The sequence below is a fragment of the Anopheles merus genome, chromosome 3L (assembly GCF_017562075.2).
Source record: "Anopheles merus strain MAF chromosome 3L, AmerM5.1, whole genome shotgun sequence".
Taxonomy (NCBI): domain Eukaryota; kingdom Metazoa; phylum Arthropoda; class Insecta; order Diptera; family Culicidae; genus Anopheles; species Anopheles merus.
Genome location: NC_054085.1, coordinates 28,827,557 through 28,845,310, shown reverse-complemented (window position 1 = coordinate 28,845,310; position 17,754 = coordinate 28,827,557). Strand labels below are relative to the sequence as shown.

General features: G+C 46.5%; 1 protein-coding gene and 1 long non-coding RNA gene across 7 annotated transcripts in view; one reads left to right on the top strand and one right to left on the bottom strand.

Moving 5' to 3' along the window:
- The window catches only part of LOC121600654 (transcription factor SPT20 homolog), an 84,331-nt gene that overhangs the window by 407 nt on the left and 66,170 nt on the right, over positions 1-17,754 (top strand). The window contains exon 2 of one of the 6 annotated variants that reach the window (XM_041929466.1): positions 728-881. The exons of 4 other annotated variants lie outside the window; for them this stretch is intronic. The gene's annotated coding sequence lies outside the window, so the exon portion shown is untranslated. Of the gene's footprint in view, positions 1-727; positions 882-2,735; positions 2,754-17,754 lie in introns of those variants that run through there. One more of the 6 variants, XM_041929468.1, reaches the window with a different exon arrangement.
- On the bottom strand, positions 11,739-13,278 carry LOC121600659. The gene is made up of 4 exons (XR_006005856.1): positions 12,836-13,278; positions 12,526-12,762; positions 12,299-12,406; positions 11,739-12,180 (listed from the first exon to the last, which is right to left on the bottom strand). It is a non-coding gene; the product is annotated as an uncharacterized LOC121600659 (long non-coding RNA).

Here is a 17,754-nt window from a genome sequence, read left to right as displayed (position 1 = left end):
ACGTTGGTCCCTCACGCGTTTCTCTCTTTCTCTCGCTAAAACGGAAGCTCTCATTTCCGGCTGTAAAAGCGCTCCAGCCGTTCGTACTCCATACGAACTCAACATTGTGTCGCGCTGAAATCAAAAAGGCAAAATCCGGTGACACAACTGACAAAAACAAGTAAAACCAAAATTCCAAAATCCCTTCACACACATTGGAACTGGCTTTCCAAGCGAAGGCTCGTGCTCGTTGTACCGAAGGTGGTGACGCTGCTGCTGTTGTTGTCTAGTGAAAACGCGAAGAAAGTTGAACAGCTGGGTGTAATGCAAAAACAAAAACTTCGTAGGAGAAAAGAAAAACAAAGTGCAAGCAAACAAAACAAACCACTTCGATGATTCGGAAAGGAGGGAAGGGAAGCAAAACAACCAAACTGTGGCCGAGGGGTTCGCAGGTGCTGTAAAGTGTAGCTCGCGCTGAAGAAAATTAACATCTCCATTACAACAGTGAGGCGCAAGTGTGTAGAAAAAGCTTTGCCTATCCAAAGCCCAACCAACCAACCAACCGACCAACCAAAGTGTATCCTCCTCTTCGATAGACCTTGCCGTTGCACGCGCGGTGACGTCCTGTGACTAGCCTCTCCAAACGTTGTCAAAACCTTGGTGACAAACCTACCCAAAACCGCGTGTCTCTCTGTTTGTGTGTGTCTCTGCTTGTTTTTAGTTTATTCCTCTTCTTTCTCCTCTTCAGTGGACAAATCGGTTACGTTAATCGGTGTTCCGTTTCGTGCGACCTGTTTCGTATGTGTGTGTGTTTGTGTGTGCTCGCCGCGGCGTGTGCTGTTTGTACTTCTTGTCTTTGTCGTAGAAGTAGAGAAGCACGTTGGCCGTACGTATAGTTACCCGTAGGTACCGTACACCTTACTTGGTGCATACCCTTCTTTCCTTGCCTCGTCCCGCTATTTCCACGCGTAAGGGTGCTGGAAAAAAAAAACAAAAAAGGGTTAAATATAAGAGACGAGCAAAGCAAAACAACACTCATCCAACAAATATTGGTTACTGCTGGTTGAAATACAAAGGCAGCAGATAGGTTAGTGGGAGCTGTTGCTTTGTACCGAGTGGGAGATGTTGGGTGCAAGTGTCAAATCTATCACTTTTCCGCAGAGCGCTGTTTGTTGCTGGTGCTTCCACCAGGTGTAATGCTGTAAGAAGTTGATCAGAATGATGTTTTGTTTAAGAAAAGGATTATGATTTGAACGCTTTTAGTAGAGTTTGTAGAACATTTTCATTTAACGTTATTTGAAATTAGCAGAAAAAATACTAGTAAGTGTACTAAAATGAGAAGTACAAGTCAAACTCACCATCTTCCTCTAACGTTATAGGGAAGATGGCTTCCAAATATTTTATATTTCTAAACCCCATATCAATCTTAATCAAAGGGCAAATCTTAGTCGACAAATACTAAGACACTATTTGCCTTAACTATTACTTATTTTATGTTAGTTTTACATTGATACGACTTGTCATTTTGCTCGTTTTATTTGTTGCCAAAAGAAATCCAACCGATTGACGTACTAAATACTAAGGATCTTAGTATACTAAGGATCTTAGTATACTAAGGAATACCTAGAAAATAGCAAATTAGAAAATAGCAAAACAAATTTTATACATGCAAATGTGGGATTTAGATCTTACCATGGTGTATTCATCAAGAAAGATTGTTGCTAAGAGTTAAGAGTTGTTAAGATCCTTCCAGGGCATTGACTAATTTACTAAGACACTATATAACAGATTTGTCTTTCTATTTTGAGTTGGTTTCACATTGAATCGCCTTGTTAATTTGCTCGTTTTGCTTGTTGCCTAAAGGAATCTAACCGATTGAAGGACTAACAACTAATAATGTTTACTGAGGAATACTTAGAAAAAAAATTTAAATTTCAAACATGCGCATGTGAAATTTAGATCTTACCTTGGTGTATTCATCTAGGAAGACTGTTGCTGTTTAAGAGTTGGTTTGAAAATGCCCTCCAGAGCATCTACTAATTTACTAAGACACTATATAAATTTATTTGTCTCTCCTTTTAGAGTTGGTTTCACATTGAATCGACTTGTCAAATTGTTTGTTTTATTGGTTGCGTAAAAAATGCAATTCATTTAAAATACTAAATACTAAAGAACTTAGTATACTAAGTTATAATTAGACTTAGACAATACTTAGACAATAATTTAAATCTCAAACTTTAAAACGTGAGATTTAACTTATTTAGGTGTTTTAGTCAAGAAAGACTGTTGTTGTTTAAGTTGTGATCAGAAAAAACCCACCAGGACATCTACTAATCTACTAAGACAGTTTACAACATACTTGCTAATATTAATCATCTCACCATGCCAATATTGGACCATTTTCCTGTTCCAAGCGATCCACTAATAATAGCTGGTGTTGAGAAGTGGGTTTGAATGACCACCCTCCCCTATATAACCAAGAGCCACCCTCCCCCAAATATACACTAAGACACTATTTTACATAATTTCTACAAGCATCATTTGCAAATGCGAACGCACAAAACTATCTCTAGAAACCAGACCTTCCCCCCTTCGGTATCTCTTTCGACAAATCTCGCCGACCGTTTTCAGTCATCTTCCGGTTTTTTTTTTTTGCGCGGGGAGGTAGCTAGGCTCCAGTGACCATATATATATGTGTGATCGGTTCGTGTTCGTGTGTGCGTGTCCGTGTGTGTGTGCAATGCTGCAGAGAGTTCGGGCCGACAGTGTGTGCGGTCAGTGTTTGCTCTGTTATATTGTTACACCCAAGTGTGCATAACGCCGCCGAAGGAAAAGTGCTTTTCACCTGCACCAATTAGCCCGATTTTTTTCTTCTTCTTCTGCTGAGGCCTCCAGTTTTCCCATTGTCCCCCTCTCGTGCACAAGCGTGTGAGTGTGTCCGTGTGTGTCCGTGCCTTTGCTGGAAAGCAAAACAACGTTCGGGTTGGCACGATAAATGCCGCGCAGACTGCGCGGAATGGCATGGAATGCAAAAAATAAGCCTCTGAAACTGCCCCGGCCAAGCGTTGCTTAGGAGAGCATAACGCACGAGGGGCAGAGAGGGGCTGCTACTAAGGTGGAAACCTTCGGTCTTCGGTTCGAGACTGTCCAGCGATGATGGTAAGTGATTGGGTTTGGGAAGTTCGTTATTAAATGCTTAAAGTGTTTACCATGATTGGCGTTTGGCGTGCTTTTTTTTACGTTAACGATGGCACTATTTCTGATAATTAAATTTTCCCTTAAAAAACGGTAAACATCTCTATCGGCAAGGAATGCCATGGGAGCTATTTACTTGTGCGCGAAGTGAGTAATACAAATATTTTTGTTAATTTAATAACCATGTTTGTAGGGGGGAAAACAATTAAAAGGAATGCTGTTTTTTAATTTGAATATTAATCAACACGCTTTGAAGTTTAGCAGTACTGGCTATTTTACTCTCTGGTTCGCTGACGCTTTTCATTCAAAGAGAGGAATCCGCAAGAGCTGCAGAAAGTGGCGAGAAAGGAAAGCTGGATCTGTGCAGCGCAGGAATGCCATTTCTGCTATTTTTCTTCCGTTCCGCTCCGAGAAAACGGAATCGGCCAACAGCTCGCAGAGCCCGCCTGGGATTAAACCCGCGCCTGGAATGTGTGTACACATTGTAAAAGTGTGCGGTCCCATGCGGCTATCTCGGGGACCGGACAGGATGGGACTGCGATCGTCTCCAGCTGCTGGAACCGTGTGGAGGCTGGTTTGGACTCCTTCGGAGGACGGAAAAAACAAGCTCAGTAGATAGGTAGTAACGGAGCACGCTGTGTACAACGCGCGCATAGAAAGCACACCGTGTGCGTTACACGCTGGCGTCAAAATTAGACAACCTATCCCACTCCCCCCCCCCCCCCCCCCCCCCACACACACACACACACACACTCGGCCGTCGCGCAAGCAGATCGAGATGATGCAATCGCAAAACCGTTCGCAAACAGCCGTGCACGGAAAGGAAGGCGGCAGGGCGGCTCATTTTCACCCACCCCAAAAAGCACGCAAGAAGAGACGGAGGGGGGGAGCAGGAGGAGGATGTCCCATGTCAAGATTCTCCGTTTTTTCCGGACGAAAAACATATCCGGGCCCACGGTATCCGGAAAGCGAGCGAAAGAGCCTAATGCTATAATTAAGCAACAAGACACTCGTCGCGCTCTTTCGCTATTTTTCGCCCCAGTCGGCCAGCTCGCGTATCGTTCGCCCGTGTGGCCACTCTGTCATGCATAATTAAGGCCGTGTGTCCTCTACCCGGTACCACTTTCGCATCTCGCTTCAAACAGGTTAAATTTCTGCGACGCTTGCGCGGGAAGGTTCGTCACTTGTTGCGCGCCCCGGTCGCAGAAGTCGTTTGTTTGTTTGTCCACCGCTCGCGCGCATGGCTGTGGGATTGCGGGCGGCGCGTATTGTGAGCATAAATATAACCGCCCGTTGGAGGTTCCCATGTGAAAGAGGAAAGGAAGAAACAACAGCAGCAGAAAAAGTGCGTCTCCATATAGCCAGGGCAGGCAGGGCAAGCAAAAAGGGAGCAAAACAGCACAGACACACACAGCAAAACCCCACCCCATCAGCCCAGCGTGGCGTGGCGGACAATGGTCTAATGTCCAACTGCTGTGGTGCTTGAGGTGATGGTCCCTTAAAAGCAAAAAAAGACAACGGCATGGCGACTCGAGGAGATTGCAAATTTTGCTGCACGCTGACAGGAGCACATTCAGGCCATATTTGTATCGTGGGAATCGGTTCGTCTTTCTCCCGCGCGGCCGGCGGGTGGCAAAAGAAGTCGTCCGGTCCGCGTTCGGACGGTGGTTGAGGTGTCCCGTTTTTTTTTTTGCGCTCCCCTTCGGACAAAACTGATAGTTACCTTTCGGATGCCGGCACGACGCCGCTCTGGGCCCGCTTTGAAGTGCTGCTGCTGGTGCGAGTGTTTCGTTGTGCTATTTTTGTTTTATTTTTTTCGTTACTTCAGTTTTCGGGAGAAGGATGATGCTGATCGGCGCACCATAAATGTATCGCTTTAGAAAGGTGTGCATGCGGGAGACCGGCGGCAGAGCACCACTGCCAAGTGCGATGATGATATAATCTACTACAATTGCACATTGCGGGCCCATTTTGAATGGCTCCTCAGTCGAAAGAGCTTCAAGGTTAAGAAAGCAGCATCTCTCTGGAGGTGTGTGCGAGTGGACAAGAAAAAAACTGTCACAAAGGTGGTGGTGCTGGTGCCTAACAGCAGCAGCAGCAGCAGCAAACGATAATATTTGCCCAACTTCTGTTGTTTATTCTGTCACCGTGCAAAGGCGTCACACAATATCTGTGCGGAGGCATCACTGTATATCTTGTAAGCACATGCTGGATGACGTAGGAAGGCCTCCTACTGCTCCTCTTAGAAAAACTAGGTACTATGTACCGAAACTGAGGGGGAAGGGCTGAGGCATCTTTTTTTTCGCAATCGACGACAGAAGGCTTCTTGAGATGAAACACAGAGAAAAAAGAAACGATCGCATCAAAAGCCTTTGCGCTACTGATCCTTTCAATCGATGTCGCTCGGGCGGCGGTTCGTCGCCTGGAGCTAATTTTTTGACGAGGCACCTCTCGTCAATTGAAAGCTTTGACTAGCTGTCGGTCGGTAGTGTACTATTAATGTATCCTCAATGATGATGACTGTTGCCAAAGTACGTCTCTTGCTTCTTTTCTGTTGGGGTTAGTTGTAGCAAACGCACACAGCTGTACCAGTGTCACTGGAGATTTCGGCGGAATCTTATCGCCGAGGGTCAACAGCGGGCTGTGTACTTGATCTTTTGCGATGGGTGTAAAAGTTCAAAAATCGAACGGGTTTCGGACACTGCCAACTTGACTTTTCTAGCAATGTGTTGTGTTGTTGGTGGCTTTAAATATGTGTGTGATTTTCTGTGTGTGTTTGTACACGAAGACAACGACGACGCAATGTTAATGCCCACCGCAAGTGTAGGAGATTAGCGTGACAAGCGGCAATGTTGTTAGTACAGCGAACGTTGTTAGTACATGCCTCTGCTTGATTTTCGACATCGAAACTCACTGAAACATACACACACACATTCACATTTGCACAAGCTGATCGAAGATCGTACGCTTCGAGATGATCTTCACCATCATCGCACAGTCGGGCAAAACATTTAATTCCATTCGGCCGAGGCTTTGGGCCAAGATCGGGCGGCCGAAGAAGAAGGAGAGGGAGGACGACTCAGCCTTCCAATCTCCCGCCCTTGTCCCGTCTCCCGTGTGTACTCATCTCCCAACAGCCCCAAGCCCCAAGAAGATGATGTCGTGATCGGAGAGTGAAGATCACACCGACGACGACGACGACTCCCCCGGCAGCCGAGTTTGGGGCGATCTGTTTGGAGTGATTGGGGGGGGTATTGCTTTTGCCCGCGTCGCTTGTTACACTGCGTAACGAGAGTGCGCTCTCCAAGCTCCGCTCGCGTGTGTGCGGGTATGCGCAAGTTGAACTGTTCATTGAACGCTCAAAACATGGAATAGAAACAACGAAGAAGTAACATAAAAAAATAACCTACGTATAGGTCGGCTAAAAGGGAAACCCTCCACATCAGCCACCACAGACATTCCGATTGCGTAATTGCCTAATGTGTGAATTAGGTTAGTAAAGCGTTTCGCGAGGGGGGAGTTGCCTTCACGGTGGCATGACGGGCATGACGCTGGACGAGGGAGAGCTGTGGCATCAATCGAAAAAGCAAATGTCACATTCTACCAGCAATATGTTAGAATGCTTCCATCTCTCCAAGTGAAGATCACCGGCTGTTGGACCGGTTTTTACGGGCCAGAATCGCGTGGTAACTCACGCCGGTGCTGCTACTAATCGCTAAGATGTCATGAGTCATCTGTCCCCGACCTTGTAAATGATAGTGCGAGGAGCCCCGAAACCGCTTCGAAGCTTCGAAGTAGAATTGAGACAGACGTTGAGAAATGCAAAGACAGATTATATAGCATTCGATAGAGGGGAATTCAAATCCGTGGCTAAAAATAGCGCCGATGACTTGATCGAAGGAAGGACAGGTCTATCTAAAAAGGGAGTTAATATTTTGGAATATTAAAAAAAAAGAACCACCAGCTCCCAGCACAGATGTCGTTTGTGATGCCTGATGGGGTTTTAATGCTTCAACGAAACCAGTCAATCCCCACCTTGAGCACATGGGGGAGCATCGGGGGAAAAACCTGTTGCCGGGCAAGTTTCGTGCGCGTACATCATGTGCCGTGGAGCCAAATGCGTTCGCGGGTGAAGATGCGCAACAACATTTGGCATTTGGCGCAGAGCAATAGAGATTGTGGATCCCCAGCCACTCACATATATACAGCTATTGTCCGTGTGTGTGTGTGTGTCCATCGACTACCTTGGCTCGGTGTGCCGAGGAAGATCACGACCACCAGCCTACTAGGACGACCCTGTTTGGAAATGAGGCGCTGGGGCTACGATGGTGGAGACATCTTCCACGGTGTCTCTCCCCTTCCCGAGGAGTTCCATCTTCAGTGATCGACGATGGCGACGAAGACATTGGCACCTTTTGAACCGGGGAGGGGGGGGGGGGGGTTGTAGTAGGTGCAAGGAGAAGTTACGGGCTTTCGATCGTTCTCGATCCACCGACACACCAATACACCCGAGAGATTGTGGAATTTGAATTTCCACATTTACATAAACGCGCTCCACTACGCGGTGTCTTAGGTTGAATTGAGCATTGATTTAGTATTGATTAGATGGATTTGTGTGTGTTTGTTTGTGCGTACGGATAGTTATAGTTTCAATGCTCGTGAGCAACTCGCTGGATCGATAGACACAACGACATCTTTGAATTCTCCATTAGTACTAAAGCGGTTCGCCACATCATGGTAGGCTACCACTGACAGCTACTACAAGACGAGCTGTCAAAGCGTTGTTTACATAGATCTGATCTGCCTTCGGTGACAGTTGCCTGGTGAAAAGTAGCCATTTTTGCAGACATTAAAGCTGCGGCAAGGGTTTACGCGAATAAGTCACACACACACACGCGCGCGGGCGCAAACCACCACACAATCCGTAACTAAACCCACCCACCCTCCGACCGTCACACCACTGCGCCGTCACTATCGATCCAAACAGTGATTTGCAAGCGTGCACCCGGGACCACAACACATCTCCCGCCGTCCCGCAGCCGGCTCGAAACGACCTTCAAGCGGCCATTATTGCGTGACATCGAACCCGGGCCTGGGCTTGAGCTCAAAGTGGCCCATTTTTCCCCCGCTGCTTGTGTGTGTGTGTGTGTTTGTGTGCAAGAGGCACCCCCTGGGAGCCACGGTGTAAGCGGTGTCACGCTACCGTTTGACGCCGTTCCAGGATGTTATACAACCCTCGCCCTCCCCCTGTGTGTCTGTTGCTCGTGTTTTTTTACACACAGTGCACACATTTCATTGCACTTTTCCTGCATCGTAGTTTACAACACAAGGAGGAGGAGGAGTAGAAGCTTCCCAACTCCTTGGCAACACAGATTTGGCTTTAGAGTTTTTTGCTTTTTTTTGTAGCTGGATGAGTTTTTACTTTTCCCATCAAAACGCTTCGTAAAGGGGAACACACTCCCTCCCCTTGCGCAGTGCAAAATTGGCAGTCAACAGTGTGGGCCAACTGCGAACATTTCCCGAACCACTTCCAGTACCTGGCAAACACCAACCGTGGCCAATTTTGTTGCCCCGCAGAGCACGAGTATTCATTTCATCCCGGAGCGAGCACCGCCGGGAGCGTTGTTTAGTGTCTTGTGTCGCGTCCTCCCGCCGGGTTTTAACGATGCGCCTGCTCTAGCCGAACTACCATTTTAAACGGTTTTCTGAAGAAGTCGCGGGTGCGCGGGAAGAGATCACATAACTCCGATGCGTTCGTTGCAATTGAAGAGATGCAAGGAGCAATCCATACAATTCCCACACGGTTTTCGGTCCGGATTCTAGGAAGCCGCTGTGAGAGTGGAGCATTTTCCCTGCTCCTTGTTTTTGTTTTCTTGGGACGATCCAACAACGAGTGGTGGCATCGGCGGCTTTACGCAACCGATTTTGGAGTGCATTTTTACAACTCCACTCGGTTACCGTTTAACGCGCGGGAGGCTTAAACATGCTACACAGTCAGTGTTGTACCGTGGGATAAATACCTTTTTATCTGGAGTTTGATTTTTGGGTTTTTACCGGGTTTTTTTTCCAGTTCGTTTTTTCCCGGATAAATATTGGGTATTTTCGAATGCATGGAACTTTGAATGGAATTTTAATTTTTGCCACTTATATTAAACCATTTTGCCACTTATCTACATATGATGTATACATATAAACTGACGCTATCTACGAGCAATCGTAGAATTTAGGGATGGCACCTATGATTCATTGCACGCCTCAACGTTCATCAGTAGGTGCAAAAAAGCATAAGCGAATCCAACACGTTGGTGCGAGTTCAGTGCGGATATTAACCCATCACTAATACAAGTGCTTAAGCGCTTTCAGTTAGAAGAGGTAGCACTCTTGTTTTCTATGTCCTTCATTTAAGATATGTTCTGGAATCATTTAAACTTCGTGCATCCATGCTTGTTAACATGTCCACTAATATTTCAAATTTCCTTTGGAGACCGTTCCATCGTAGCTTTTTCATAGAGACCAAAAAATACCCAGAAAAATATCGTTTTTACCGGGATTTTTTTCTTAAAATTTAAAAAATACCCGATTTGGTACATCCCTGTAAACACAGTACACAGCCGTGTTTTATGTCGCAGGAGCTAGCGCAAGCGAGCGTCGCTCGTCGTGTAAACGGACGCTCTGCTGTTTGATTTAATATTATTAAGCTTTACGGCCCACGAAGCGGTGCAATAAAATTGACGACAAATTTTACACCGGGCGCGAGTGTGTACGGTGAAAAATAAAACACATCAGTACAGTGGTGTAGTAAAGCCGTCAACTTATGCCGTCGCTTTATCCCTTTTAAAACCGGTACACTATGTTGGACGGTACACTGTCCGTGCAAGCGTTATGGTGCGTTCTTTATGACGCATGCAACGCACCAACCGAACGGGGACGCTTTGTAAGGCGCTTACTTAAAAATCTTCTCGGTGATTTAAACCATTGGATGCTTTAACCCCTCCTGCGCAGGGGTCAATTCCTCGGGGGATCCTTCCTGCATTCGGTGGTGAGTCAGTGTGTTGTGTGCGGCAATTGACGCGTGTAAGTCGATACGCACTTACAATGCGACCCCAGGCACAGTGCAGCAGGCAGCAGGCAGAGGGATTGGATTGTAATGAATATGTTACCAGCGCTCGCGGGACCCGTGCCATAATGGTCGTCGACATAAGTGCCCCTTGCTTCCTCTGGGGGACCTTGTGCGTATTATGAGCATGTCGTTTCGTTTCGTGAAAGAGGAACGGGAAACGTATTTTTGTGGATTAAAATCACTTTTGCTAACGGTGATTTATTTCTGTTGTGCTTTCAGGGTGGTGCACCTTTACATTATCCTTGTTGGTGGTTGCTTGTTATTCTGATTTTATTTTGTTTTAAAGTAGGTCAAAGTGTTGTTAAACTATATCACCTTTAATTGAATGATTGCCTTAACAGGCTGTGAAATGGCTATAATCCGTAGCTCGGTGTGTTTTGCTGGTTCTAAACCTCCTTTCACAACAACACCGCTTCTTAACCTATTGCTCCTTGATAACGACTTTGTGACCCGCCCTCCCGGGCAGGACCGCTTATTTAGTATTCACAAAATTACGCTTAAATTTAAATTTCTTCCCTCAAAACCACACCCAATCCTACACACGGCGTGGTAAGCACTTGCTATCCGTGCCGATCAATCATGCCAAACCGTGTGGAGCGAGCCAAAAGAAAGTGCCAATTTGCGCGTAAATATTATGCGTACAAATTAAAGGGGCACACATCGAAAACGATTGCACACTACTCCACGCAACACAACGCCCAATTCTGCCTGGAAAAAAAGAAAATGCGTTGAGAAATGAATTTTTTAAATCCAAACCATACGAAACCGAAATGACACCGTCGTCCATCCATCCCACATCGGTTTTGGGTTTGATGTTTGCACCTGCTTCTCCTCCTCCGCCGTAAATTCTTTGGTGCACCCCGTGGATGGTGGGAAATTGGAGCCACCGGATTGGGAATTGTTTTGCCCAGGCCGGTTGCGCGCGCTTGCGCCTGGTGCTGGTGGTGGTGGTACCGTTTTATGTGGTGCAGCAGCAGCAGCAGCAACAGCAGTTTGTGGAGCAGGGGCAGCTGCAACACACCGGCGCTTATGTAAGCCGTCCCGCCGCACACCACCAGGCAAAGAGGAAGGCAAACAGATGCAAACCAAAACCATGTCTCAGTGCCATGTCATGTGAAAGTGACAGCATGGAGCGGTGCTGGTGGTGGTTTTTGTCGGCAAGAGGGAGAAATTATTGCGCATAGAGACACACACACACACACACAAGCACACCGACAGGTACAATTCTGCTTCGATTATGCTGCCAGTTTATATTGGGGCTGTCCAGGGCAGCAAGTGCACATCGCCAAGCCTAATTGGAGCGTACGATTTTCTCCGCACAACCGTCGATCAATTAAACCTTCCACCAACCTGCTCTAATGCAGGCCAGCTGGTGGTGGTGGTAGTGGTGGTGGTGGTGGTGTTTGCGGTGGAGGGGCAAAAGGGTTTGTTTTGAGGTGTCTGCTTTGCGTAAGATCGGAACCTTTTATGCGCACTATCGTTGGGCTAAATCTTCGATTTGCTGATAAGAACAAACCAAAACCCTCCCACCTGAACCTCCTGCCAGTTGCGTTTCACACGCAGTACAAAACGGTGCCTCAAAACCATCATCAATCTTGTTTTTTGTTTTGTTCTCTCTCTCTCCCTCTTTTAGGCGGATCGGTGATCGCATTCGCAATCTGCATACTAATTATGCTAAGACCCTTCTTACAGTTTGCTAGACCTATTGACCTATATCCTATACGTATGCTAGTGTGTTTGTGTATGTGTCAGCTAACGATGATGCCGGCCTGTGTATCGTGAAGTGCTGCTACTGCTTCGGCCAATCGATCTCCGCAATCTAATCTCCGAGGTGGCATCTGCCGCACCGCACGCATTTTCCTTGACCATCCGAGAACCATGCCAGTCTGCAAAATGGATGAGCAATGAGTTACGCTTGACCTTAATGGGGGGGAATGGTTACGCATTTTTCGTTAACAAGAAGAGGTGATGGCTGAAGGTTTTCCCATCGTAAAACGGCAATACCTGCCCCCCGGGGGTGTTGTTGCTGTACGGCAAAGACCTAGCGTACAAAGTTGCTCTAATGATGCTTTTTTGTGTGTTGACACCGCTGGTCGTGTTGTGTCGGAAGTACTGCAAGGAAAGTGATGGTGCACTTAACGTAATGTACCGATTGATTTGAAAGCACAGCGATACAGCACGCCCTGTGCCAATACAGCTCAGTGTGTGTATGTTTGCTTGCGGTACACTACCTTGATAATGGATTGATAACAACTCCTCCACCATCCAGCGCCTATTCCACAACACTTTGTTCGCTCGCGGTGAAAGACTCCACGGCGGAGCTGTTTGCCAGTATCGCAAGCATACGGTTGACGGTCGCCGGTTCGGTGTGGTGCTGTGTCAGCCAGGCTATGCCAACGATCATGCCAAACACTGCGCCGAACAGAATCACCAGCAGCCCGAGCAGCGGTATCAGCACGCAGCACAGACTGCAAACGGAACCCCGAAAACAAAAAAAACATTAGTATTTGCGCAATTTCCATCACAACCCACAATGCTTACCTTCCAACACAGCAGATCGGTGTGTTGTAGCACGAGGCACAACAGTAGCAACACGACTTGACGCACTCTCCCATCGGACTGCCGGTGCTGCTCGGTTCGATTCTACCCGCAAAATCATTCCTTCCATCCGCGGCACTAAAAAAGAATCGCCTAAAACTCTCACTCGTTCACTAGCAACATCGAGTCGCTCCAGCTACGCACCAACACACACTGTGCACTAAACGTCAAACGGGGTCTGTGTGACTGGCGGCCTACTGCAATTTGGAACGTGCGACGCGCTTTGCTAACGCGCTCTGTTTACCTCCTTATCGCCTTGATAACGCACACATTGCTCTACTCCGGTGTGTTGAAACCGTTACCATCCCCAACCCTCCAGGGTTGTGGTTATGTGTGTGTGTGTGTGTGTGTGTGTTGATTAGAATCCCGTCAGCTGCTGCTGCTTGTACTTGTGGGGGGAGGCTTCTTGGAGCACCGTGTGCGTCTCTCCACAGTGTTTTGTTTTGTAAACATACACACACATCTGGTTCTGGCTTTGTAATTAGCTTACTTTTAGGTGCATTCCGTCCATGTAGGTGTGTACTCCACACGGTTGTGGTGTGATCAGTGGAGGAGGAAGGTAGAGCACAAGAGAGGCGAGGTGTTGTATCATCTTTCGGTAGAATGATGTACGTCTTGAAGTACCTTGTTAGGGAGCGTCGTGATGCGCACACTTTTTTCTTGTTGTCGTTGCCGCTTTTTACCGCTTTCGAGAGGAAACGTGCAGCCACACGTGACAATTAGGAGAAGCTTTTGTGAAGTGGCTGTTGTCAGCGCGCAGACACTAGAGAACGTTGCTTGTGTGTTAGTAATACAAAGGGTTGCGGGTTAAGGCGGGTCATGTATGGGGGGGTTTGGTGTTTAAATGTATTTCTCTTCCTGAGACTATAACACAGAAAAATAATTGTGTAGGAATTAACTAATTTAAATCGTTACAAAGATTATGAACAAGTTTTTCACCAGTCACCAGTTTTTTAATATTTATTTAAATACAATTAGAAATGAGTTATTCAATTTGATAAATAATGTTATATTGATTATTTTGCTGTAGAACAATGTAATTGAGTAGTAATTAGACATCAAATAAAGTATTTTATACAAATAAATGTATAAATAAAATTGCAATCATTCCAGCATAGGTACTGGAACTTTATTAAGTTAACAAAAAAAAAGCAAAATTAGTTTAAATTGATTAGTGTACTTACTTACTTACTTACTTATCCGGCGCTACAACCGCTTTGCGAACTTTGTCTTACTCAGGAGTGCCCGAACCCGCTGACGGTCTCGCGCCTTCGTCTTCCGATCCGTACTACGCCTCCTTTATTCTTGTGCAAGGCCTAAAAGACTTTATTAGAAAAACACTAGAGATCACCGTACTTCTCGTATAGCTCGCCGTTATAACGGCTCCTCCATCCTCCAACGGCCTTCTGAGCATCTTCCTCTCGCACGTGGCTAAGAGGGTTTCGGACAGTGTCCATGTCTCAGAGGCGTATGTGAGTACCGGTACTATATAGGTGCTCTATAGTACCAGCTTCGCCCGTCGCGACAGGTTCTTTGAGGTGAACTGATTTCTCAGAGCGTAGAAAGACCGGTTGACAGCCAGTATCCTTGCGCGCAACTCAGCTACCATGCTATTGTCGTTGCTGACCTTTGACCCGAGATAGGTGAATTGTGGGACGACTTCAAAAGTGCATTCACCTATCTATCTTCACGTCACGCCTATCTGCAATCCGAGGTTCTCTGCCGCCTGCTCGATCCCTTGGTAGGCTTCTGCTACATAGGAAAGCCGCAGACCAATGATGTCGATATCATCAGCGTATGCCAGGATCAGGGTTGACATATAGAAGATGGTTCCCGTAGTCTCCACCCGCGAGTCACGGATTGCCCTCTCTAGCGCCAGATTGAATAGGAGACAGGGAAGCCCGTCCCTCATCCTCACCTGGAAAGTGACGTTGGTCATAGTCATTCTAACTAGCCTTATCAGTTTGGGCGGAATTCCTAAAGAGCTCATAGCGTCGTATAGTTTTACCCTGACTTTGCTATCATATGCAGCTTTGAAGTCAATGAAGAGATGGTACGTGTCGTGTCTGTATTCTGCTATCTTCTCCAAGATCTTCTGCATTGTAAAGATCTGATCAGGAGTTTATTATTTTTTTGATAATTTCAGACTATCCTGAAGGATCAGGAAGAATATTTTATAGGCGGTATTGAACATCGTAATACCCCTGTAGTTGTTGCAGTGCAACCTGTCTCCCTTATTATATATGAAGTAGATGATGCCGAGATTCGAATCACAAGACGTCGATTCACTATCCTACACCTCAGTAACAATTTGATGAAATTGATTAGTTATTTTTTTTAAATAGTACTAAATATTAGGAAATCTCTCTCGAATTGTTTAATTGCTTTATTTTTCCTATTTTCAACCTCTAGTAATTTTAAAGTATAATATTTTTAATGAAACCTTCAAATCAAGCACTTATAAACCAGATTGAATTTTAAGTCATGACCCTACCTGAAAGGGTTTTACAACCAAGGTCAAAATACTCGGAATGTTGTCATTAGAATTCCTAACGAACGTAAGAATATTACAACCCTGTTATTCGAATGAAGCATTCATTTTTACAACCAATATCCATCTTCAATCTGTTTTACAATACTGTAGAACAAGCACAGATAAGGAACCTTTGTATTTCCTGTTCCGCATTATTTCACAACTCTGTTTGAATCAAAACGAATGCCTACACACATCGTTAAAAAAGCAACAACAAAAAAAAAACAATCCAAACGAAACATTTTGCTTCTGTAAAATGTAAAACCGCACGCACCCATTCGTGACAGCAAAACCGCGGTGGCTCTGCACACCATTATGAATTGCTAATTGGTGCTGCTCTCTTCACCACCTTCTTCGGTGGGGCAGGGTCGGTGCACCCTCCTCACCCAAGGGCGGTGCGTCAGCTAATCCAGGAGGTGTACACGACAACTTAATTCGCCAACACAGTTTGTCAAAATGGCGCCCCCCTTCAACCCCAAAGGGGAACAGCAGCAGCAACCTTTTCTGTTAATGTAATTAGCATGTTCTAAAGCCGTTGAGCCGTATCGCATTCGCCACGCTTCATGGAGTAGTGTGGGGGGTATTTTTTGTTTTCGAGAAATCTTGACTTTTTAAAGACTCGATACAGCAAATGGGGAAGGTTCAGAGAATTAATGTGCTTTATGGGATGCATTTTGTCTTTTGAAAAGCATAACACAGCATAATCATTTTGACCCTCATGAACTCTACTTGTTAACGGGCAAAAAACCTTGTTTAAACACAACATCGAAAAACGGGGAAGAAGAGGACCACACTCCACAACCCAAACCTCATCTCGCAACTTGATGTTGCATTACAACCGCCTGTCACCTTCGCGACGCGGTAGCCAACAACATCAGCCACAACTGACCCACACAATTGCTTGCCGCCTTGCTGTCTTGCTGTGTGTACCGCACATACAGCGACCAAGGGAAACCGCCAAAAACCGATGCTGCACCTAAGCAGCAACGGTAAATTTCACGACACGATTAACAACCGAGAGGGAGACGACGAAGAAGAAGGGCTATATTAAACATAGAAGAAAAAGGGGTGGAAAAAACATGTTAACGATGATGCGACGACTCGGTGAGGCATCATCCTCGCCACGACCGCCATACAGCGCACACCATCCCACCCAACATTGGGTGAGTGGGGTGGTCGTACTACCGTGCACGATTAAAATCGACTCGCCGCTTTTGGGGTCAATGTTGCTGGCGGGCCGCGCGTACATTAAAGCGTTGTGTCTCTAAAGCGAACACAAAAAAAGCTGCAGTTGCGTGAGATGGATGATGCGCGGCGTTTGGGTTGGGTGGATGTTGCTTGGATGCTATTAGCAACGGCAGTACGGCAAGAAGGCGCCTTATCAAAAAGCCATGCAACAACAATCAACCCCTGTTTTTCTACATAACGAGACACCTCCGAGCAACAAGCTTGAGATCGGCAAATTGCATTAACATCACTCACGTTGATTTGTCTTATAAAAGGCAGTAATTAGTGCGCTCGCGGAGGGGGTTATTGGCAAAATTGTATCAACCTGAACCCCCTTGTGTCCGCCTGGAAATCAAAGTCCGCGTACAGTGCCCTAAAGTCCTACTGTGTAAAAAACACACACAGACCGTCACCAAGAAGAACTGGTTGGTTCCGAAATCGGTTACCAGCAAACGGGTTCCCTATGGCCGGCTCCGATGGACACGGCTGAGGAAGGAGCAGGCGGCAATTTCGGAGTGTGGTCTTGGACGCGCACCATACCCACGCCCAGTGCTTATCGCGCGCAGCGGGTGGGACGAACGAAGCAAGCGCCCTTGTCGCTCATAATAAAAATCGCACAAAATATGCTTCTCCTACTGCTAGCAGCAACACAGATCGACCAGCTTTACGGTAGGGTAGGTTCGGGCAACTGGATCCTCGATGGAGTAACGTTTGCCATTGCACACACGGCCAGCAACATCAGCAGCATGAAAAAGTGCACCTGTGTGTGTGTGTAGGTGCATTGCAGTTTTACCCGAATCGGATCAAATCAAAATGAGAGCAGGTGCAGCACATGGCTGGGGATGTGGGGTCTGGTGTAGTTGCTGACGGGAGAACCACACACGAGGGAGGTGGTGTGGGCAACACGGCGAACGTGTGCCGGGTTTTGAAAAGGAAACGCTCTAGAGTGTGAAAAAGAGTGAAAGCTGCTGCACATGCATGCTGCAGGCCGCCGCTTGAGATGGTTGTGTTTATGGGCAAAAGTGGTTGTAAGCCGGGTTGTTGTGCCTATTTGCTTCTGCTTCTTCGTCTTGCTGCTCCATCCAAACTCCATCCAAAACCT